A 25,038-nucleotide genomic window follows, 5' to 3' on the forward strand; every position below is an offset into this window, starting at 1 on the left:
ACCCCACTACAAAATATCTTCCTGCATCTTCTTCAAGAGGATAAACTTTGCCACATGGGTATACAGATACTGTGTTTTTAGATTGGCTGGAATTCACAAGAATGCTAGTGAAAATTGGCAGCCAATAGGAAAGGCTCCTATTTCCTTTTCCCAAAGAAAACTTAAGAATTACTTGGTAAAATAAATGTTACTAAAATCTTCATTTTCTTTCCTCTAGTAAAGAAGTTATAATTATTTGGTGAAGAATCATAGCTGTGAATTGCTAGTTATTGTTGGCATCATACTCAAGTAGCACATTTTTTCATGCCTACTCTGTAGGGTTATCTAGCAAGTCCCTAGAAATTAATGGCCTACTAAGAAACAGATATTTGGACAACATTTTGTGACAGCTGGAACAGTCTTTACTGCTAACATTGAGGGATGAGCAGCAACGCAGAACCAAAAGAACTCCAGGGATGATGGTAGCAATCAATCCTCTCAGTCTTTCTTCATCCCAATATTGAGAAGTCACTGAGTTTCAGCTTCTATTTCCAGCTTCTAAACCTCAACCTAAAGCTGTTCTGCTAAAATTAAACACACTTAAAATGAAATTTCTGGTGCAAGTTGGTGAAAAAGAACCTTAAAGTACTTTTTCAAATTTTATTTTGCTTGCCTGCCTTTCTGCCTTGTTCTCTTAAGACATCCAGAAATTTTTTTTTCTCCTTTATTTTTCTAAATTCTGAGAAGAAAAAGCTACTTAACAAAGCATCAGGAATTTCTTTGTTCTGAAGAACCATATTCAGGAACTTGCGATGGCTATAGCACACTATAGGAGTACAGTACAATGATATTAACCTATCCATCCATAATTCTGTTGTGTCAATAGAGTAGCTGCACTCTCTCATTTACAACACTGTTCACAGGAGCTGTAGTGACACAAGAACTGAGCAGACAGCTCTTTCAGAAAGGGAGAAATTGGCTTTTTTCCAGAGAAATTTTTGCTACTAACATCACCATATTGAACATTTACTGAAAAATTACTTTAGACAGTATTAATCATGGGAAAGGACATCGTTTGAAATTTAAGTATACAGGTCTCATATTCTGTTAAAAATACTTCAGATTCAATGTAATGTAGGTTCTGTGCAAATCAAAATCTGTTTATTTACCTATTACACTTTCTTACACCTGAAAAGCTATAAAATACTGTATCAGTTACTAAAAAGAGGTGACCCAGGCCCAAAATTTAAATACAATGGTACGCACAATGTGAAATGTTCTTATATTTTCTTAAAACTAATGAGTTCAGATAATTATGGAATGGGGAAAAAATTACCCATCTGTTGTTTATCAAGAAGACAATTGCATCAAGAAGACACGTTTGGAGCCCAGTGCTGAGTAGTAAACTACCCATGCAGTTCCCATTTTTGAATTCTTGCTTTTGGAGGATGTGTGAAATAAGCTTCATCCACACATGCACAGACTTTGGGAGCTTCTTTCCAATGAAGTTATTTTCCTGGACACTTGCTGTTCTGAGTTTCTGCAGGGTGAAAGTAAAAAGAAACAGTTGTGCAGTGTAACTGAGGTTTCATTTGAAGGAACTGCATGATGAATTCATTACTGAGATGGCAAGTACAGATCAATCTAGTCAATATGGAATTTCCTTTTTCCGTTCTCTAGATACAACAGGATACAACAGGCAGTGAAATAGGCACTTAGTCACTGTTTTTTTACAAATCTTTTTAATTCCCTTATTGCCCAATTTTACAGTTGTTGTGCCAACATCTCTTGCCATTCCTGCAAAAGCAGGCACTTATGAGAAATACAAGGAAAATGACCTTCAGCTGCCTTCTATGGATTGCAACTAGCAACTAAAAAAAAGGGGGGGAAAAAGCATTAATAAAAATAATGTGAAATTTGTTTTAAAACATCATCTGATAGGCTACCATGTGCTAACTATAGGCCTGATTCTCAACACCATTACGTCATTTTGCTCTGCACAAGAGTCACTACAGAAAGAAACTGCCATTAACAGACTGGGGGTTCCTACTGCAGGAGATTAATTTTGAGTACTTTCTGCATGGTATTCAGAGTTCATGTCTAAATTCCCAAGAAAAGGTAGAGGCAATTAGTTTTGCAGTAAAAGCCTTAACTCTGGCTGCATAGACGTAACTATACCAAACTGGATTCAGAGCCCTGAATCTTTTTAGTGACTTTATCTTTATCTTTTTAGTGACTGAATATGTGCTGTACATAGTCCTGTCCATGAACCTGTGCACTAGGAATGGGTAGCTGTCTCACCTTTTTCCCTCTCTAAAGAAATCTCACACTTTTAACTTGGCCTTTTTCTGTATGTTGTTCTATGAGAGTTCACAGATGATCAGAATGTCCTCTAACTTTATAATGTTGCCCAAGAGCTTCAGAGACATGCTTCATTCACACTGAAACTGAGAGTACTAAGATGTTTGTCTCACCAGAGCCTGCCTTATGTAAATATATATTTTGATGAACTCCAAGTACTCACCCAATAGTACACACTGATGATGAGTAATGCCATGAAAGAGAAATATGAACACTTAGGAAAAAGATACAAAATCGCTACACAGCAATTTTCTATTGGTCATTTTGCCCTCTATGGAAACAGAATAGAGCAAAGCCAACCATGACAAAAAGGCAGTTATTTTTTTCAAGACAAAACAGCAGACTGGTAATATCCAAAATCTGAGCATTTTCAATGATACTGTAAAAAATGAAACCTTTTTTTTATCCTGAAAATAAACACCATCTCCTGAAGTTACTAGAGATTGTGGGACTTGGCACTGGATACACAATGAAATGTAATGATAAAACATTACGTAATATATATTTTAATGAGTCATTTGGGCACTGTCTAGATCCTGACTTCCCACTTAAAGTTTCCAGTCTGATTTCTTCAGTATAGTACCAAGACTTCCCTCCTGCCTGTTAAAATAACAAGTGTTCTCTGATGATGAAAAAAATAGGGAAAAGCAGCCTCACACAAGAAAACAAGCCCTCATCTCTGGCTCCCCCAGGCTGCTCCCCCATTCTTACCTCTTTATGATGTACTGTAGTCCCTTGGAAACTGTCTCTATTAGTCCACTTCATGGTCAACTAAAATCTCTACATTCAAATCTGTACAAACACTTCATTTTCCTTGTTTATTCCTTTCACATAGTTATGAACTGTGCTAAGCAGTGATAACAGATGCTTGGTTTAAAAATCAGCATGAACTTCAGGACTTTGCTGCTCTGGGGTCTTTCTATGCTTAAAACTTATTAACATGGGAACATGAGCTGTCAGTTCAGGTTAACCCACAAGACCTCATGCAATAGGTATATTTTTCATTGGCCAAGATGGAGGACAGAGCACACTGACTTCTGGAGTCATGATAACAAAGGCAAATAAATTTGTTAGGAAAATAAATCAAGACCGACACCATGTAACTCCCATGTCTGTTTTCAGAGTCTACAACAAATTGTTTGCTGCTTCTTTCCAAAACTTTATGTAAGTGCTGCTGCATGAATGAAATCTCCAGATTTCAGGTATCTTGAAAAGATAATTAATTAATCTCATAATAATGAAACCTGAAGTGTGCATCACAGAACTGATTAGTCTTCCTGATTGTAACTCTCAACAGTAAAATTATGTCCTGAGGGAGGCAGTGAATGTCCTCATGCAGGGCATAATCCCAAATGTCATTCATATGTAGCCTAGGTGAATAGTAAACTCATTTTATATTTAAATGACAACTCTAATAAAAAATGCGTGAAGACAAGCAATAGAGAAGAGGCTGCAGGCAAGTGAAAGGGGAAAAACTTCCGTAGTTCTGTTTTTCAGAACATGTTTGGAGTGTGCAAAACACATTTGAACCTTTGCTTATGTCATCTGTCTTTAGAATCAAACATGAAAACTTGCCATTAGCAAAAGAATGGCCTAGAAAGTACATAACAACTGAATATTCCTTTTGATTTAGAGAACATATCAATACTTCTGTGAGCCTAATGAAACTCCTCATCATCATCATCACAGATTCCTTCTATTGGGCTGTGTTTCATCAAGCAATATTACTACATGCTTTAAGTGCAGTCTGCTTACATGCTTTGCTGTATCTCATTTACTTCTCTTTGGGGACAATAAACTACTCCTTCAATATACCACCTGAAGCATCACTGGCAAAGAAAAATAAGATATTAGCATATCTGAGAAGGGCAGCATCTACCCAGGAAACAGAAAATTCAGAAAGGCTAAAAGATTATTATTAAGTCACTCTCATTAGCTTAGAAAGTAGGAGCCCTAAACATGCACCATGACTATAGAACAAAGAGTAAAAAGACAGTCTCTCATCAAAAAGCTCTACTCCAAAAGAATGAGAAAACTGATAGAGATGACCAAAGGCTAGAAAACATTTCAGATCATGATAAGAAATGAAAAACATCCCTGCCTGATAAGCAGTTATGGTTGCACCCCAGCAGTCTACTCACTCATATGTAAAATCAAATTTATTGAAGAAGAATTTACAGAAGTTGCCTGTAGAACTTGTACTCTTCACTACTCAAATAATAGAGTGGAAAAAATGTGTTTGCTACTCGGCCTGCTAATACAGGTCTAATTCTGCGGCAGAAAGCAAACAGCTTAAATTGACTTGTTCAAGATTTTACATGAAATATTTGCAGTAAAAAATTAGGACTCTTTCTTAGTTCCAGGAATAATAAAAAAAGTTTTCTCCACTCACATTTTTAAATTACAAACTGGAATACAAGATGTTTTAAAACTGCAGAAATCCCTCCTTGAATTATCTCAGTGTTTATGCTATTAAACACAGCTTGACAGGCTTTTCTTTGATACAAATGACTTGCAAACACTGCACATCAGCTCCACGCTCTTTGTTTTAAAATTTTTTATAGTTTTATACTTCATGCTTACAAAGTTATGCCAGATTAAGCTCTATCACCAAGAGCTTAATCCTCCTTAGATTTAGCAGTTAAATACAGAGGGGTCCAATGGCTCACCTCCCTTCCTCCCTCACATTTATGTATTTAAATTCATTAAATATGTAAATATTCCTCGCTTGAAAATGTTGTTGCATAAAATTAGTTTACAGAAATGATGTGCAACACATCTCCTGTTTTGACCATCAGTCATATCTGCAGTTTGTGGTCTCACTCACCAGCTGCTCTATTTGATAGAATGTTATTCATGTTCAGTAAACATGAAGCTTGAAAACACTAGTGCTTATTCTGAAATGTTCAGTTGGATTTTGCTTCAATGAGAAAGAGGAAAAAAATCAAGAACATCAAGAGTTGGCACAAGAAAAACTGCATATGCAAAACTACAAGTATAATTGAAATGCCAGATTCAAGATCTTTTGAGCAGCAAATCCATTTAATCTGGTAGAGTCTTGATCACATAATGGCAACAAACTCAAAATATTCATTCATTCCTAAGGACTATGTTGGAGGAAATTATCTGGGGCCAAGAATGGGTGAGATTTTATTACCGTAGTGCATATAATCCTTAGTAAGAACAGCAGGATTTAGCCGAATAGAAAGAATCTCTCACAATGTTTTCTTAGCAAAATGTGGTATTTCTGAAATAAAAGAAAAGAAAAAAAAGAGAACACTTTGCATATCCAGGAAATTTTGGTAATAGTAATCCCCATCTCAATCTCAGCTGTTAAAGTGCTTGGAAAGATGGAATACAGAGACTGACAGAAAAGATTTACAAGCTCAAAAAGGATGATGAATGATGAATGAAGCAGTGCAAGAAAAGAAAGGCAATTTGTACTGAGTGATCACCACAGTCTGATTAGAGCAACAGCATTGCATCCAGTTCCCTTGCCTAACAACCACTGAGCCATAACGACATTAAAAAAAAATCACTGAGAGGTTAGGATTGCAATGTTCCATTAAGCATTCCTGCTGTGAACAGCTTAGAGGATACTGAGAAATTAATGTTTTGTGTGTATTTTAGCATATATACATCCCCCAAAAGATGTGTGTGAGAGTCAAGGATATCTGTGTTGAATGACTTTTACAATATAAACTGTTTAGTAATTCTATTTTTAACATGGTACTTTTTGGACACCAGCTCAAAAGTATAGCCATTTTTTTCATTGGCTAACTAATGTATAACTCTCATAGTGCATAACGTCAGTAAAACTGTTATTCTGAAATTAAGTGTTTGTTGTGACTGTTTCCCATTTTAATTGCATGGGAAGGTTGCGGGTTTTTTCTAGAATCTGTTGCTTGGAATAAGAGAGGAGTTCTTCAATCATGCATTACATTTCTGTAAGTGGAGGGCCTAACCCATGTCCTGTTTTACACCTCCAGTTCAGTGTCCCAAAGAATGCTAAATTTTGTCTGACCTTGTCATTGTCACTTATCATGATAGGACACAACATATTTAGGGAGCGCTGTATAGATGCTGAACCATGGACACAGACTGTACAGTGAGATAGTTGTTTAGCTGTGCTTTGTACAGTGTGAAATATAAGCCCTTTGTTTCTGACTTCAAAGTAATAGGGTTTTTTCTCCAGATGCCCTTTAATGGTTATTTCTCCCTTTTTTGGGGTAAGCTATGGCATCTTGTGTTTGAGTTGAAGCTGCTTGCCCAGGAAAAACACTGGGTTTAGGCACTGAATATGGCATCAGTTGTAGGGAGTAGTAGAACAGCCCCAGATTCCCTGTTTACCTTCTCCATGTCCTCAGGAGGAGCTGGGGCAGTGGGAAACATCTGGGCAGAGCAAATAACCTCATTTCCTTTGCTACCAAGGAGACCTGCAAACTATCAATGGCTCTACCACTGCTATCTGGCTCAGCTTGCTTTCACTCCCCTTTGGAGCACTAACCTGCAAAGGTGCCTACATTTATGGGGTACTCTGGGCATTCCAAGACAATGCATGCTTTGTTATGCTGTTAATTATATTTTGGTTTCCTCTCATTTTACATTTCATCTATCTCCAGAGCCTTTTATTGTTTTTTTTTGGCCACTGATTTGAGTGCGCCTGCCTGTACTGAGCTACACTACAGCTACAGTTTTTCAGGAAGAGGAGTTTGGAGAGCTGCAGCTTGGTATGTCTTCAAGTGGCAGTGCCATATAGTAAAACAGTTTTTAAAGTGGTGTTACATATGTAGGATTTCATTTTGAAGGCCAAATTTCTGTTTCTATATGGCATATGTTTCTTGCTATTCTGGACTTAACATCAGTTCATATAAAGTTATTATATTTTTTCCAGTTCACATAGCATTAATTTCCTGGATTCATTTGCTAAGGACCTACTAAATAATTTCGTTACTGATGATTACTATTCATAGTATTAAAAAAATTTACTAATAAACAAGATCAAATTCGCTTAATCTTGATGTTTTATAGTGGAGGTAAATGTATGAAGAATTTCACACAACAATAGTGATTTTTTAATTACCTTAGCATACAATTCATAAAGACATAGCCATATATGTCCTCCATAAAGATATATGTACAGACAAAAGACATTGTTAAATAAAGGCATATAGATATATTATTAGTTGGTACATATATATCAAGATATCAACAATTTCTTATTTAATTGTGGTGCTTTGTTTTGTGGGGGTTTTTTTTATTTTAAAAAAAGTTCTGTAAAGATGGATCCTCATTTTGAAGGATCACAGGCTGATGCATGGTAAATAAGTTGCTTAATATGACTAAATATGAGGATAGAGATACATAGGAATGAAGATAGAAAGTCAAATTCAGAGTAACATGGATACTATCCTAAACCACACCATCACCAGAAAACTTGTCAAAATTATGATTATTAACTCATGTCTGTTTCCTATATGGTATAGACAGAGAATATAATCCTTGAATGGATGTCTAACAGTGTCAGGAGAGGTAATTTCGTAGTACTGTGGTATTAATGAGATCATTGCTGAAACACACTGCTGTCTGCACTTCTAAAGGGATGTTGATGACAGGGACTCGGAAAGGAGTTGCAAAAAAATCTAGTGGTCTGGAAATAATTTTGTAGCAAGAGAGGTGACAGAAGCTCTGTTCATTTAGATAGTTAAGAAAGTTACTGCGTTCTGTTCCACAAGTACCCATGTAGGCTGCAGATTTTTGATAACAAATCAACTTTTAGCACACCAGAGGAAGGCATAAGACCCAAAGGTCATATTGAAAAGAGTGAATGGAGTTTCATGCCATCTAGTATATTGACAGACAGAAACCACAATCTCTATCTCCAGATGATCAGTACTCAGGTTGTAACAAGATTTTTTAATTTTCTTTATTGTACCTTTCTGCAACACTTTGCAGTTCTTACTGCTGAATCTCCTGTCTAGTTCCACACACCCCAAGGCAATGCAGCTCTTTTCATTTGCTGTATTGAGACTTTTATCCTTTATCACCTGTGTTTCCCAGGACTGTACTGTCAGGAAGGTCAATGTCACTTCTTTTAAGACCATCAGTGAAACATTTTTTCCTAATATAGCTTCATAAGGATCAGCCCTAACCACCTACCCCTCAGCCTAATGACTGCTTTTTCAATATAGCGCTCTATCATCTACCAAGGTCATCACACAGTTGTGCTCTTAAATTCCACTTTCTCCAAGCAACCAAGTAGGTTCTGTTTCAGCAGCATAATGAGTGCATTGTAGAAGGGAGGGCAGAATATACTCCCTGTTGTCTCTGTGAAGAGGATGGGAAGGGGAGAGGTACGAAGAGAAGTGAAGAGGGGAGAGGAGAAGAGAGAGGAGGAGAAAGGAAAGGAAAAGGAAAGGAAAGGAAAAGAATCAAGTTAATTTAGCATATCATGCTTTGGTAAATAAATATTCCACTTCCTTTTTATCTCTAGCTTAAATCATCTTTCCCTTCAAAACCTGTCTTAGAACTATATTTATTTCTGAGCCAGATTCACAAGTTTGCAGATGCATAAAACAGTTCCCTCTCCATGCAGAAATGCACACAAAACATGTCTTCAATCTACTACTATCATTAACTCAGGAGACTTGATTTGAAATAGTTGCTATGAGACCTTTCTTTTTGGTGCAAATTATGAAAGAGGATGGCCACTGATGAGTCTGTTACCCTCTTGGTAAAATCACCTATAACTTTGTTTTTATTTCTATTATAGTTCTTTCCATTATTTCATTCCGATTTATACTTAATTTTTCTCCTGTAGTTAGCATTAGTTAACTTACTGAAAAGTATATTATTCTTTCCTTTTTAGTCAATAACCATGTTTTTTTTAACCTCTTTACCATTCAATTACTGGAGATAGTTGACTTACATTCAGTTTTCTAAATGTTTTGACCCCAGTAGTGTCCAGGAAGTGTCAAGTATCACATTGCCTTGAATAAATAGTTTTGTGCACAACCCACACTCCAGCTTAGGAAGCTGCCTTCTTTCCTCAATTATTCCCTTTTGTCACCTTTGCATTCTTATGTGTGAAGTCTGTGGAACAGAAAACTCAAAAGTTTTGAACTAAAAATCCTGTCTTTGTGAAGAGATCACATCGCTTAATGTGATCTCTTCATGGGATCTCTCTCTGCCTTTCATTTATGTAAAGTGATTTCAGCCCAAAAGCTGGCCAAATTTTCTCCACTTTTTGACTACAGAAGTAAAGGTAAAGTTTAAGCATAACCTTGATACTTACTCCAATTTTTTTTCCAGAACTAAAAGGTTTTTCAAGAAAATTAACTGTAAAATTTCATTACTTGCCTCCCAGTTATTGACTGATACTTTCTCCAGACATGTTTTCTAATACTTTGACAGAACTACCTACCTGACTGAAGCCAGGGTCTCATTCACTTCAAAAGCAAAACTCGATTTCATGACTGGATTTTACCCTCTGGGTTATATTTCAAAGCACACATTTCAAAGGTATAAAATGTTCTGTAAGCCCCATGCCAACACCACCAGCACCACACATAGTAGGATAATTTTGCATTGGCATAAACTAACCTGTTACCTCCCTTCCTGTGATTTTTGCTTTTTCTGTACATAGAATTTAGATTTAAACTTTGGGGAGAATGTTATTTATATATCTTTCATAACATCCATATCATTGCTGGTGCAATATAAATAACAGTTAATAAATAACAATAAAATTATGCTCATTTTGGTATTTATCTTGCCTTTATGGAAACCCTAACCAATGTTGCTTTGATTTGACATTTCTTAAATATTTTGTTTTTATGTTAAAGTCCTTAGCAGTGTGGGCCTCTATTATAGCAGAGTATACCATAACAGGTATATTCTCAATATCAGTAGCCTTTCTGGCACTCTCACCAGAGTACTCATGAAACATTTACCACAGTGTGGTGAGCAATACACATTTAGAATCATTGTAAAAAACACCCAAAATTACATACCATAAGCAAAATATTCTTATTGACTTTCTGTTGTTTCTATAATGTAATTTTTCTTTAAAACATTTTTTTTCTTTATTGTTTTGATCAGAATCCAGTCTGTATTTGACTGACTAGAGACCCATACTTGCAAAAAATTCTCATTGGCTTGGCTCACCAGGATGGTGGAGAACATAAACTTCCCCCAACACATTAAAGAGGCAGCAACGGACAAAATAATCAAAATGCGACATTAAATGGAGTCAGAGAGGAAAAATTAAAGGTTTAAAAACAAGGATCACATAAAGATAGCCCTTAGAAGGATGATGGACAAGTGCTCGTTTTCCAGGGTTTTTTTTCTATAGAATACTTCTACTTAGTAACTGCTATACACATTTTATGGGAAAAAAAAGGTTTTTTTTATTCTATCAAAATTATTGTGTCTTCAAAAATACAAGTTGAATATCAGACAACTATGCCCTATGTGCCATAAGATTAAATGGCAGGAAAGATGACCAGCCTGGCCAAACACGGAGCCTTTGCTGGGACTCAGGAAAAAAAAAAAAGGGGAGTTCATCTCCTTTGGAAGAAGGGGCAGGCAGCTTGGAATGAGTATAGGGATCTCATTAGGTCACACAGAGGAAAAATTAGAAAAGCAAAAGCCCCATCTGGAGCTCAATCTGTCATAAGGGACAAAAAGTTTTTACATATACATTAACAATAAAAGGACAGGTAGGGAGAATCTCCATCCTTAACTGGAAGCAAGGGAGGAGAGGAGGGAACATTACAACCATAGATGACAAAAAAGCTGAGATACTTAGTACCTTCTTTGTCTCCATCTTTATTAGTCAGACCATCTATCCCCAGGGTATTCAGCCCCCTGAGCTGGAAGATGAGGACAGAGAGCAGCACCCCAGTAATCCATGAGGAAGCAGTTAGCAACCTGCTAAGTCACCTGAGCATCCAAAAGTCTATGGAGCCAAATGGGATCCACCAAGGAGTATTGAGGGAGCTGGCGGAGGAGCTCACCAAGCCTCACTCCATCATTTATCAACAGTGTTGATTAACAGGGGAGGAGGTCACAAATGACTGGAAGCTTGCCGATGTGACACCCATCTATAAGAAGGGCCAGAAGGAGAATCCAGGGAACCACAGGCCTGTCAGCCCGGAGAAATTATAGAGAGGTTCATCTCGAGTTTCTCTCACATGGCAAGTGTATGACAGCCAGGGGTTGAGGCCAAGCCAGCACACAATCAAGAAAGGCAGGTCCTTCCTGACCAACCTGATCTCCTTCTATGGCCAGGTGACCCACCCAGGGGAAGGCTGTGAATGTTGTCTACCAGGACTTCAGTAAAGCCTTTGACATCGTTTCCCACAGCATTCTCCTAGAGAAGCTGGTGACTCATGTCATAGACAGGTGTACTCTCCACTGGGTTAAGAAGTGGCTGTATGGCTAGAATAAGAGAGTTGTAGTCAATGGAGTTAAATCCAGTTGGCAGTTGGTCACCAGTGCTGTTCCCTAGGACTCAGTTTTGGGGCCAGTGCTGTTCAACATCTTCCCTCATGATCTAGACGAGGGGACTGAGTGCTTCCTCAGCAAGTCTGCAGATGACACCAAGCTGGGTGGAAGAGTTAGTTGATCTGCTCGAGGGGTAGGAAGGCTCTGCAGAGGAACCTGGACAGGTGGGGTCAGTGGGTCAAGGCCAATAACACGAGATTCAGTAAGGGCAGGTGGTGTGTCCTGTATTTTGGTCACAAGCCTGGGGAAGAGTGGTTGGAAATCTGCCTGGTAGATAAAGGACCTGGGGATTTTGGCTGACACCAGGCTTAATATGAGCCAGCAGTGTGCCCAGGTGGCCGAGAAGGCCAAGAAGGCCAATGGCATCCTGGCTTGTAACAGGAACAGTGTGGCCAGCAGGAGAAGGGAAGGGATTCTGCCCCTGTACTCAGCACTGGTGAGGCTGCACCTCAAGAACTGTGTCCAGTTCTGGGCCTCTCACTACAGACATTGAGGTGATAGAGTGAGTTCAGAGAAGGGAAACCAAGCTGGTGAGGGGTCTGGAGAACAAGTCCTGTGAGGAGAGGCTGAGGGAACTGGGACTGTTTAGCCTGGAGAAGAGAAGGCACAGAGGAGACATTATTGCTTTCTACAACCACCTGAAAGGACGCTTTAGTGAGGTGGGTGCTGGCCCCTTCTCTCAAGTAAATAATGATAGGATTAGAGAAAATGGCCTGAAGTTGCACCAAAGAGAAGTTTAGACTAGGTACCAGGACTGAGAGAGTACTCAGGCCCTGAAGCAGGATGCCCAGGGGGGTGGTGGAGCCACTACCCCTGGAGGTATTTAGAAACCATGTAGATGAAACACTTCAGGACATGCTCTGGTGGCCATGGTGATATATATATATATATATATATATATATATATATAAAATTTTGTTTTGTTTTGTTTTTTGGGTTTTTTGTGTGGGTTTTTTTGGTTTGGTTTTGTTTGGTTTTGTTTGGTTGTTGGTTTTTTTTGGGTGGGTGGGAGGGAGGGGATGTTGACAATAGGACCCGATGATCTTAGAGGTCTTCTCCAACCATGGTGGTTCTGTCATTCTGTGACAAAACTTTGCTATCAGCATTCACACATATTGTAAATATAATCTTCTTACTCAACTGTTCTGCTTCCACTGATTATTACATTTGTATCTTTACTGACCCAATAACCTTTGCTTGATCTTATTTATATAAGCCCCACAGCACCATTCCAAAAAAGTGCTCGTTACCAGATTTATTCATATCTGCAAAACAGCAGAGTTGTTTGTTAGTTCTAATTAGCCCTACTTTTTTCAACCCTACTGAAGAAGACAGAATTACATGTAAATAACCAGGAGACTAACACCCTCCCCAGACTTCTATAACTGGTGAGAAAATGTCGTTAGGAAAGTTCTCATTTTTATTACTTGTTCTTACAGGGTATTTGCACCATTGGCAGTTTACACCTTTTTTTTTTTTTTTTTTTTCTGTATAAACGGAGCTTTCATTTTTTTAATTGTTGAGATTCAGCAAACATGGAACAGTGATATCAGTTTTAATCACACTTCGGATCATAAGTAAGCTTTAACTGTTGTTTCATGTCCCTTCCCAATCCCATGGCTCACGAAGCACAAACTACCACACCATGTGAGCTGTGCCTTCACGTACAACTGACCTGCTCTAGTTTCCTGGCCTATCTTCATGGCTCAAAAGAACTACAGAAGATAAGTTCTGATACAGTCGAGTGGCTAGGGGGTACTGAAAGCAACATTAAATAAATGGACTATTGTTAGCTATCAGTTTGACTCCTTGCCAACAAGCTAAATCAATCATTTTGAAACATAAAACAAAAAGAGGTTTAATTTGACATGACTGTTGTTTGACTTTCCACTTTTTTGTTTTAGTAGGGACCCAGTGCTGTGCTGTGCCAGCCAGAGAAAAAGCCCCACATAGCTGTCTGTTGCCAACCCAGAACTAATGCATTAAGCCCATTTATTTTTCACTTCTGTTGCTTCCTATTAGAACCATGTAGTGCAGAGCCATAAGTCCACAATAAAACCTCTAGATATTACCCGATTAAGACTTCTCTGTCATCTTAAAACTTTTAGTTGCTTTACTTTCCTCTGTATAAAGTAAATAAGCCTGGAGGGTACTGAATTAAGATAGCTAAACAATTTCAGTTCTTCTAGCAGTTTATAACATGCCCTTCAACCTCTTGGAAAAGACAAAGGGCAAGGGAGGCAGGATTGTTGCAATAAAAGGTTTCATTCAGTGAGTTTGGCTTGGTAGTGTAAAATGTTAATGTTGGAGTAAATCATTAGTCTGGCAAGTAGTTAGCAAGAGGCCTACTGCCTGACCATTTATAGTACCGTGTTTCTTCTCCTCAATATTTTTTTCCCTCTTGCTATTTACAAGAAACACTCTTTTCAGTATTGTTATTTACAATAAACACTGTGGGCCAATTTTTCCACAGTGTTAAAGCATGTGGCCACACTGTCACCAATTTGGTTATATTCTGTGTACCAATACAGGGGAATTTGTTTTTCACATTTATAGGCTCCATTTCATCTAAGGATATGCAAGAAAAAGCCCAGCCAAAATCAAGTTCCAAGATCCAAGAACTCCCAAACTTTGGGAAAGTATAGAGCCAGCGTTTGCAGGCTGATCCATTTCTGATCCACATTTAAGGCACTTCTGCCATCAACCAAGAGGTGCAGATTATTTACACCACCTCCTACACAGAAGGTGAGCCTGAAAGGAACACTGAGAATTGTTAAAACCTGTGGTTTCTTTCAAAGTCAGTTTCTGGTTTAGAGACATAACTGTGGTTCTAGGGGGCATAAACCCAAACCAGTTCTGAATATTTTGTTTTCTGCCTAGAGCAAACTGAATTGCATCAATAGTTTTGCCTAAAAGAAAAAACAAACAACCATCTGAGGAGCTGGAAAACTTATTTCAAGTTGGCTGCAGAAGGAATTAGACAAAATAAACTGTGACTACAATAAGGATTATTTCATGTGTTCTTACCTCAACAGCATAAAACCATTTCAGTTCCTTAAGTCAATCAATCAAGTCAGTCAACTTGGTGTATTTCCTGCAGTATGCAAAAACTTTAAAATACAAAAATGTCATCACTAGAGAAATGAGAAACAATTATTTTTAAAGAATTTGCAGTAGGAGTTATTAGTATTGAGGACAAGTGGCTATAAGAGTTTCTTTAAAGTGATGTCTTTGCCTGCTTATAAACCCTGGCTCTGCCAGATACAGAGCTCACCTGGACAGATAGCTGGGCTGCTGTGAAGACACCATGGCCTGTTTCAACCTGCAGTGATGGAAATAACAGGCAAATTTGGAACCACAAATTTGGTACTTTCATGTTTTCTACCATATAGCATCTGAGAGCAACCAAAACCATCAACAATAGTTGTTTAATGCTCTTGACAGACTAACTGTAGGTTTTCTGTTTTGAAAGGAAGGAGAGGTTTATAAGACACTTTAAAAGCAAGAATAGTATTTGCAAGTTACTGAATATAACACTTTTTCCATTTTCATATATATCCATTAATTTTGAATAGGAGTAATATAATTGTTACCCCTGAGTTTCCCCTGAGAAAGTATAGAACTACTGCATTCACCTTTTAGAACATTACTTCTAACAAAAGAAATATGTGTACACAGCTTCTAGGTCAAGGCTTCAAAAGAAAGTGCCTGTGTATTTTTGTTACAACTGCCCTTTCTTTCCATTGCATTCCCACTATGAACCTCAGGTTAACAGGTGCTAAGAAGTGATGATTTTGTGGTGTTTGAGATTAGATTAATTAGCTTTGCAGAATCTAATTAACATGCACAGAAACTCATATGCTACAGTCTACTTATACCTCACTTAACAAACGCAAAAATGAGACATTAAAAAAATCATACCAAAGAAACAAAAAAATCCCAAACCATTTGTTTAGAGTATCTGAGCCCTAAGAATAGGGAAGAAACAGAAAAGTTCCATTTGAGGTCATTACCATCAATAACCTGTAAGTTTTGTTTACTCAAAAGTAAAAAAGACAACATTTGCTGTAGTACAGAGTATGAAGAACCCTTAAGAGTATCATATTTTCTTTAGTTGCTCCATGCAGAAGCCCACTTGAACACGGGCACTGTCATTCTCTAAACCCTTTGTGCTCTATTCAGGAACAAAGCAGGCATTTCAAGCAGGACTAAAGTTGTAACTCAGGCCCTAAGACCAAAATTGGGATCCAAGTAAGACTCATTAGCTGTTGCCTAATCTTGAAGTTGCTTAAATTCATCCAGGGTGTCTGTGTGTGTGTGTGTGTGTATATTTGACTCAGGGCTTTCTGCACCATTGTCAGCCTAGAGACGGCCAGGATTCAGAAAAAAAAGATGTTCCATTGGCTTAAAATCTCTGAGTAAATTATTGAAACAGACATTCAGCGTGCATCATCAACACTATGGCACCCTGGGAAAATGGAACTCAAGTACACAGCCTGAACTCAAAACCTCGAAGTCTTTTATGGCCAAGTTCATTATATGATCTTCAAGAGACAAAGACTGTAATGTTCACTTACTTGCATCCAGATTTGTTCCTCAACCCAATGGCAGTGATCCCAGCTCTTCCAAGTCCTCAGAGTGTTAGTCCTCAAGCTGTCAGTTTATAAAGAGAAGCAGTTGACTGTTGTACTATTAAGTGTGTAATCAAAGTCATACACTGAACTTTGAGGCTCTCTTATGAAAAGGATGCTAGACCAGGCATCCAAAGTTAAAATGACACACCTTCTGAAGCTCTAAGTCACATTCATCCTTAGCAGAGAACTGAGATACCTAACATGTCCTGCCAGCCCTCTGTAGAATTCCAGAAGGCTTCTAATATGAAAAGCACCTCAAACCTTGATATTTCAGGTCAGTTAGTCAGGAACCTATCTAATACTTAAACTAAGGGAACCATGTCCTATCAGGGTGTTTATCTGGAATCTATTTTTAAAAATTAAGTTAAATCAATGCAACCTGCTTCTTTGGGCAAAGCTCAGCTACATTTATTCTGGGTATGCAGACTCCTCAAAAGAGAGCACAGAGCATAAATTTCCAGGCCTGAGAATAGTTCATTCCATATAAGCCATAATTAACCTTGCAAAAAGGCCAGCCTGTGTTTGGGTAATGCCATTCTGGCTATGGGTTTAGTACACACTGTTCCCTCTAATACTCTCATTGCTCCACATTTTTATTTCACTTGACCACTGGGCATGCTCACTTTTGGTATATCATTTATATTTCACCCATCATGCAAAATTCCTCATGGCATCACTAGCAGACATACTGGGTGATATAGAGACATCACAGCCCTTATACATAACTCTAAAAAAAAGGCATCTTTGTTTATTGCTCTGTCCCTAGCTAAATCTTTCCACTCAAAGTCAGTACATGCCAGAAAGCATGAGGAAAGTTGACTATTTTTATTTCTTTTTGGTGTTAAAAACCAAAGAGTATCGTTGATATATATCGTTGCTATATATGAGCTAAGGTAGATACAGCAAAGGTTTCCTGTCCTCTTCTATGTGTCAACAGTTAGCTTGCATGAGCTGAAATCCAAATTTAAGACAGTTTAATATTTAGAAATTTAAAAATCTGGTCACTTTTAACTGAAACTTAACTCATGTTTCATATGTGGATTTAGGAGACTTTCATAAAACCTCTTGTGTGGCCTTGGTTTATTCTGAGGTATTTTTGTTGGGCCCCAAACTCTATAAACCAGCCACTACTAACAGCTTCCTTCTGTGAGAGGCTCTTTCAAACTACAGCAAAACTCAAAAGTTGAATCCAAAACAAACAGTTCCTGTAGAAGTAAATTGATAAATAGCACCCCTATAATTACATAATTAGTGGTACAATGTGTTAACCACTTTTCTGAAAGCAATTTAAATTCTTAACCATTCACATTGTCAGAAATATCATTGACCCAGTAGCTTTAAAACAATTGATGAAATGATTGTTGGCCTGTATTGTCATTATTAATGTCAGAACAGATCTGCCTGTGTGCAGACAGCAAAAGATACACACATCAGTGTGTATCCACACTGTATTTTTTTTATTCTTTCATAAGAAAATCTGGAGGTTGAGGCAGGGTAGCATGCGGATACATCTGGCCTGTTCACTTACCCACAGTTGTTACATCCACTAGCCAAACTTCCTACATACTGAGCACCAGTAGGTGTTAGGAGAAAATGTACCTTAACAAATTTAAACACTGGTTATCTAAAGCTTTAGTATTGCAATCATATTTCATAGAACATGAAATGCCAGCAGTTGATTGATTTTCTCCCTAAAGCCTTTCACATTAGAGAACACCTGAAACAAAATACAGGAATAGACTCTTTGATTTGCAATAGAAAGTGCAACTCACAGAAACAAAAGGGATTTAAAGGAAATTTTCAACCCCTGATTTGGGATATGGAGAGCAAGATTATTAGATCTATATATGATTAGGTGTAAATTGACGCTGGAACTTAGCAGAAGCAAATATCCTCATTTTAACTTTATACAAGATCATCAACAAGAATGCAAAATTACTGAAGTCTGCAAAGTATTTTATCTTTATTAAAGGTCTAGTCCTTATATGAAAATAGTTCTCTTCTTGCCTGCTGTAATTCTGGAATAACCTTTCTCAATATGTAAAGCATTACTTGTGATATAGACTAACTTTGGTGGACAACTCACCTAACAGAAGCTGAGCTGCCGTTAGTAAAAATTAAAGCTCTGACTCTTGCGGTTGTGAAAGGCACCTCGAAAAAAATGGGGGAATTGGTTCAGAAGGGTCTGCCTGATACTTAGACTCTTTGGCATGCACTATATCCACTAATTATAATAGATGCTATTGATAGCTCTGCTAAGTATTTCACAACTGATGCATGTACAAAGGAAAAAGTTCATTAGGAGGAATCCTTACCCTACTGGTTTTCAAAGTAAAAGACATCATGTAATAAGGATAAACTTGAATACTTGGATGAAAAGGTGTTTGACTTTAAATCTCATGGTAAACCAATGCGTTTCATTGATTTCATTTTGAAAGTGAGCTCAGCTTTTAAAAGACTGAATAGTATTGTTAGAGGAAGATGTAATGATTTTACAATAACAGCAGATACACAAATAGCAACAAATTACTGAACACAAAATGCTTTACTTACTAGTAAATAGCTGTGCTGCCCATGCCTATTATTCTAAATTTTCAATTCCTGGAACATGGGGGGAGGCATAGGGGGAAGGGGAGGCAATAGACTTTCTTTTTGCATTGTTCTGGACATGCAGGGAGAGAGACAAGATGCGAGGGATGTGGTTTATTTTGGCTGCAGTTTTATTAACTCAGCTCCTCTGGGAACTAACATCAATAACTTGTACAGTACAGGTCGTCATTCTTTCCATAATCATTCTTACCTGCTGGTGAGCTGCAGTTGGCCTCCTTTCTCCCTTTACTGCTCCCCCCCACCCCATACACACCTTCACAGCTGGCCACCAGCTCGCTACTGACCACCATATTCTCTTAAAAAATGGAAGAGGCAATTTTCTCCTCTGTCTGCCAAGTAGTTTCCCAGATACTTAACAGGTGACACTTGCTACCTAGCATACAGCTGTTATCAAACTCTGCGTATACAGACTCAACAAAGTGACTCAAATAGAAATAATTTAGCCAGGATGCTGATTATCGTGACATTTAAGATTGCTGTAACAATGTTTACTTAGATCAGTATTTGAAAATACCATTTTAAATAGCAAAGAAAGTGTTTTTTCACACTGGTCAGACAAAGTGAGAAGCAGAGAGCAACCTAGTGTCCATGTTTTTTACCTGCACACCAGGTGTCTGTTGAGCTCACATTCTCAACTTCATTCTTTAGCTCTAAGAATGGGAATGATACCAGCAAAGAGGGAGAACCAAGGACTTGGAAGGAGAGGGACAATGTGTTTCACAAGAGCCAAGACTGCTTGGAGGTGAGGATGTGCCCCACACTGTCTGCACACACTATCAACCCCTTGAGTTGCTCACACATAATGCTTCTATGAAATGTGTGTCTGCATGCATACCTGCTCCTCACCTCCCGTGGCAGGAATATGGTCCCTGTGTGCGCAAATTTTGTGTGAAAGGCCTAAGGATGAATAATAGGGAAGAAGAAGCAAATGAAGCAAGGATTGAACTCCTATCAAAAGTCTAGCCTTTAAGAAAATAGAAAATAAACAATCAGAAGCCTGCACAGAAAATGTTTTCTGATATAATACCAGCTATGTAACAGGTAAAAGGAACAAAAGTGACTATGGAAAAATCCATCTGGTATTCCAATGCTATGACCACTGCATCTTAAAAAGCCATCAGTCTATTTTTATTTTTTATGCTCTAAGATTTTTTATTTGTTTTGGCAATGTATCTTACATTTTCTATGAAGTATCACTGAGCACAGGAAAGGCTTTCTAGTAATCTTCAGTGTTACAAATGTGTTTGTTTGGAAATACTCATACTTCTCAAGCTATTAGAAAGCAGTTGCATACAGTAGCTGTGCTATCAATGCGTGACAGCTGATAGAATTATCTCCCTTCTACAAGAAACAGCTAATGCATACCCACTGACTCTTCCCCCTTCTGAACTGATTCTTTCTTTTCCTCTCTTATTGCTTCAGTAGCCAAATTAAAATAAACAAAAGACCATACAAGTCCATACCGTTCAAGACCATAAATAGGCCTGTTCCCATTGGCTTCAAAGAAAATATGTCATACATATGATGCCAGTTCCAGCAATATTAAATGAGAAGGACTTTGCATTTCTACTTTGGTTTTGGGACTTGGCGGAGGCAAGGGGGATGTTTTGGTTTAGTTTTTTTTCACACTCAATCAAAAAGTAAAGTCAAATGCATAAAGAAAAAAGTGTATATCAAGACGGAACATATTTTCATCTGGCTTCTATATTTTCTGAATGAAATACCATGAAAATGAAGTATATAATTGAAAGAGAAATTATACCTTTATTGCTCATTAAAATCTATCATGCACAAGATGTTGAATGCTGAACTACTTAGAGAGATTTACTCCTTTGCATTTTTCACATGAAGCTGCACTAGAGGAACTGATGGATCTTTTCTGGAATCAGGGAAATTTCTCTCTGTTCCCAAGTGCAGAAGAGTGGAAATATGGTATTATATCATTTTGCTGCACTTCGTCCAGCTCAGTTTTTTTCCTGATGTTTGGAAACATACAGAAACAGACAGGAAAACTGATGCCTGGCTGGTCCAGTAGGAGATAGTAAAATACTGCATGAACACCAGATGGGATTTTAACAATGTTTGTAAAATATAAAACACTTGAAGCACGCTCTGTAAACCTAAAATTGAATGTTTCATCTCATTATAAGCCTTATTTTCACATAGTGAATTCCTTTACATTTTCTGTTAGAAGACTGATGCTAATAGACCTCTAATGTTTAAAAGTAATCTCAAAAATCCATCTCTTTGGGAATTAATATGGATATATATGATAAAATACTTGTATGCTCTCACCAGTATAAATCCTATGTAATCATTATAATCTGATTGCATGGGCTAAGTGCTGGGAAAAAAAGAGAATTCTATTTTGTGTTTCTTTCTTCTATTAAATAACTAAGACATCTGTGGATTTTAAGGTATGATATTATGGTTTTGTTTCTTACTATCAGAAAACACTTTTAAAAGTTAAAACACAGACTGCCTATTCATCTTCACAATGAAAGAAATAATATTGAGACACTGCTCCTCCAGGATTAGGAATGCTGCTGAATGCAAAATTTAAAGAAATCTACTATTATCACAAGATGCAAAATTATTTAAACTGAAGTCATTAGGGGGAGATGAGCCAGCTGTACTGAATTTCTTATTTTAACAAAGCAAACATTTCAAACATCCTGAGAAGAGTTATTTAGATAATTTTCTAATTTGCTGTTTGATCAATTTTCTTTTTAAAGATTTAATTTCAAAATACAAGGCAGTATTAGCTGAAATAATTCCTTTAAAGTTTAATTATGTATTTACAAACAACCAAAAGAGTAATTCATGTCAAAGCAATAGTGAAGTTCACAGCCACCTTGAAGTTTCAACATATTTCCCTGACAAGGGATGGACAGAATCATCCAAAACTTGAAAGTTTTCCCCAAAAGAAAATTAATTTAAACCTGTAGGAAACAATGAAGGTAATTTACATGCAATATAAAGTAAACCTCTAGAAGGAAATGAGGTTTATACATAAACAGCCTTGCAGCCTACTTGTTCTTTTAAATTCAAACAGTATTTGAATTAATTGAATATTTTAAAGTGTATTGTACAGAAGTATTCTTATACCCTAACCCTAACCTGCACTTTCCTGAATAAAGGATACACAGCTCCCATATAATATGAGAATTTTCTGTCTCTGTCTGATAAAGCAGTTATCACAAGGTGAGATCTATAGCTGGCATTAGCAGACATAGGTGTGTGCTTCCCTGATCTGGTAGCCCTTTTCTCCCTGACTCGGTAATCTAAAAAGTCAGACTATATAGTTTCATTTTTGCAGCAGTCTAACGTGTTCCCAGCAGCACAGTGATATGGGTCCCACAAAAGGACACTCTCCTCTGCCTCCACTGCAGCTGGAGCTGAGGAAGTGGCACGGCAGTCACTGACTCCAGAGAGCTCAGGGTTCCTCCTGCTCGCTCCCTGCCTGAATGCTGTGATGCAAATGGAACAGCAGTGCTGGCACTGCTTTTGCATGGGAGTGTTCAGAGTCTGACCACTGACTACAAATACAAAGTTGGCTTTGGATGAAGGAAGCATTCCAAACTCCTACAATCCAGGAAAACTCAGGAGGGAAAAGAGGGCCCTCTCACCTGCTTCTACAGGACTTAACCTTGTTTCAATGCCCTTTAGCAGTCTTCAACTTGAGCTTAGGGAGCTAAGTGGTGGTAATGCAATATAGCTTAGTTTAGGAAAACTTAATTCCAGAAATGTCTATTGCCACCTGAAGATACTTAGTAGAGGGCAGCAGCCCAGATATTTTTGCATCAGATTGTCTCACTTGTGACCTATACTTACCATTTAATTTTAAAGAGGCATCAAAGGAAGTGAGGCCCCCTAGTATATGCCCCTTTTAGTGTGACTCTGGGATGATTTTATGCACAAAAGTGCAGGGTGAAGTAAAGCCACAAGTGAGTTATGCATGGTCATCTTTAAATCCAAACAGTATTACATGCCTGTTATCCCTTTGCATTGTTGGCCAGATTTTCGTAAGATGAAGCCTGATAGTCATATATTTTATGAGACTAACTTCTGCACCAGCAAGTGCTGCAATTGCATCCCCAAAATACCTCTGTTTCAAGAAAACAGATGTATTTGTGTGACTGAGGGACCAGTGATGCCTTACTGAATTCAGTGTGAACATTTCCATCAGCTTCAGTGAAATATGTTAACAGTAGAATCATATTGCTCTCAAGAAATGAAAGATTTCTGTAGATAATTGCATTAAATGAACAGCAAAAGGATGAAGCCAGCTATGTCGTGATCTCTGGTTTGCTTTGGGAAAGTGCCACACTGAAGGTCATCCAAGAAAGAATAATTTCGGGAGAGCCCGTGCTGGTATAACCTTTTTGTTATGTTTTTTGTAAAATGGTTTGTTCTATTAATTTAGTAGCAGATATTACCGTAGCTATTGAAATGAATTATTAATTAATTATTTTTATTCTTTTCTCCTGTCGTGTATTATTGTACTTCCTGAGATTTTTACACGCAGTTTGTGTTGTTTGGTTAAATATTTTTAAAACACTAACACAGGTAAGACTTAAAAAAGCCAAAACAAATTCTGCTTATGAAAATTTAATTTTGGCTCAGTAATGTATATGCTTTGCTTACACATTTGCCTGCATCTGTTTACACACAAAATCTGCCTTTGTAGAAATTTATGTGCTGAAGCAAGGAACAAACTTTAGAAGTTGGAATACTTGAGTAGAGAAATTTTTACAAGGGTCCTAAAATGTGAGTTATTCAGTTCCATGTGTGGCATCACCTTGAAACCTAAAGCAATTTTGAGTGTACAGTCACAGAAGAATCCTTACCCTGTGGTTCAGCATTTTCACGAGCTTTGAAGGAGCCCATAACTATTGACCACGACTCCTGAGGTCCTCTGGGTTACACAAGAGCTACTGAGTAGGAACTATGCTCATCCCTGGAGTCAGCACAGTAAGCTGGCAAAGCTCAGCACACACAGGAAGCAAACAACAGCAGGGAAGATGTAACATATTTTTGTAGGTACCTTCACTTTATTCATAGTAATTGTACCCAGAGTTCCTTACCTGAAAAGGAGTAGTGTCTGAATTGCAGTGGGAAAAGGGAAGCTGCATATCCCTGTTGTAGAATGTTAGAGAGGATTGGAGAATGTTGGAGAATATTCCTGAATATTCTTGAAGAGGTAGGGGGTGTGGCCCCTTTACTGTGCCCAACCCCATGTTTGGGGGGCCAATTAGATCGGCCCATACTCCGGTGCTACCTGCACCAGGGATTCGCTGTGCTACAGGTAAACACACCGGGTGTCCAATAAAAGGTTATGTTGGTGGCGGGGGTGTGGTCACGGAAGCACTATATAAGCGAAAGTTGCTGCGCAATAAACCAGAAGTTCGTTTATCAACCATATTGGTTGCACGCATTTTCTTTGCTGCTCCCGCATATCCCTTTGCCTTCTTTGAAAATGTCTGTCTGCACGTTAGTTTTGATGCTGCAAGGAAAAAATTTCAGATTGAAATTTTTTTCCAGTTACTTTTTGGCCATACAACAAAACTGCCTTTTTTTTTTTTTTTTTTTTTTTTTGCTAGTATGCATATGTATACAGGTACTACTTTTCAGGTAACACATCCTATCCAAGCTGCACCTTATGGCTCCATCAGTGTCCAGTCCCTTCAACTGCACTACATTCTCATTCCTGTCTTCCCTTTCTCATCCAAGACAGTTTATAAGGCTGAATGACTCTTGAATTATATTGCTTTTAATGGAACCCAATGTTAAATGTGCTTTCTGTGTTTCAAATTTTTACATCTGGAAACAGTAATAAAGCCACTTTGCCTATGAGTAACTTTATCCATGCTATTTACTACTTAGAAAATATTTTCTTTGTATTTCTATTTAAATAACTTGATTAAGAGATCTCTCCGATGCTGGC

General features: G+C 37.8%; 1 long non-coding RNA gene across 1 annotated transcript; it reads right to left on the reverse strand.

Annotated features, from left to right (window-relative positions):
* Positions 1–848: 848 nt before the first annotated feature.
* Positions 849–24,232, reverse strand: LOC139806753 (uncharacterized). Its single transcript, XR_011730340.1, has 3 exons — positions 24,179–24,232; positions 16,425–16,500; positions 849–1,519 (listed from the first exon to the last, which is right to left on the reverse strand). It is a non-coding gene; the product is annotated as an uncharacterized lncRNA (long non-coding RNA).
* Between the last annotated feature and the right edge of the window lie 806 nt (positions 24,233–25,038).

This window comes from Heliangelus exortis, chromosome 1 (genome assembly GCF_036169615.1).
Source record: "Heliangelus exortis chromosome 1, bHelExo1.hap1, whole genome shotgun sequence".
Taxonomy (NCBI): Eukaryota; Metazoa; Chordata; class Aves; order Apodiformes; family Trochilidae; genus Heliangelus; species Heliangelus exortis.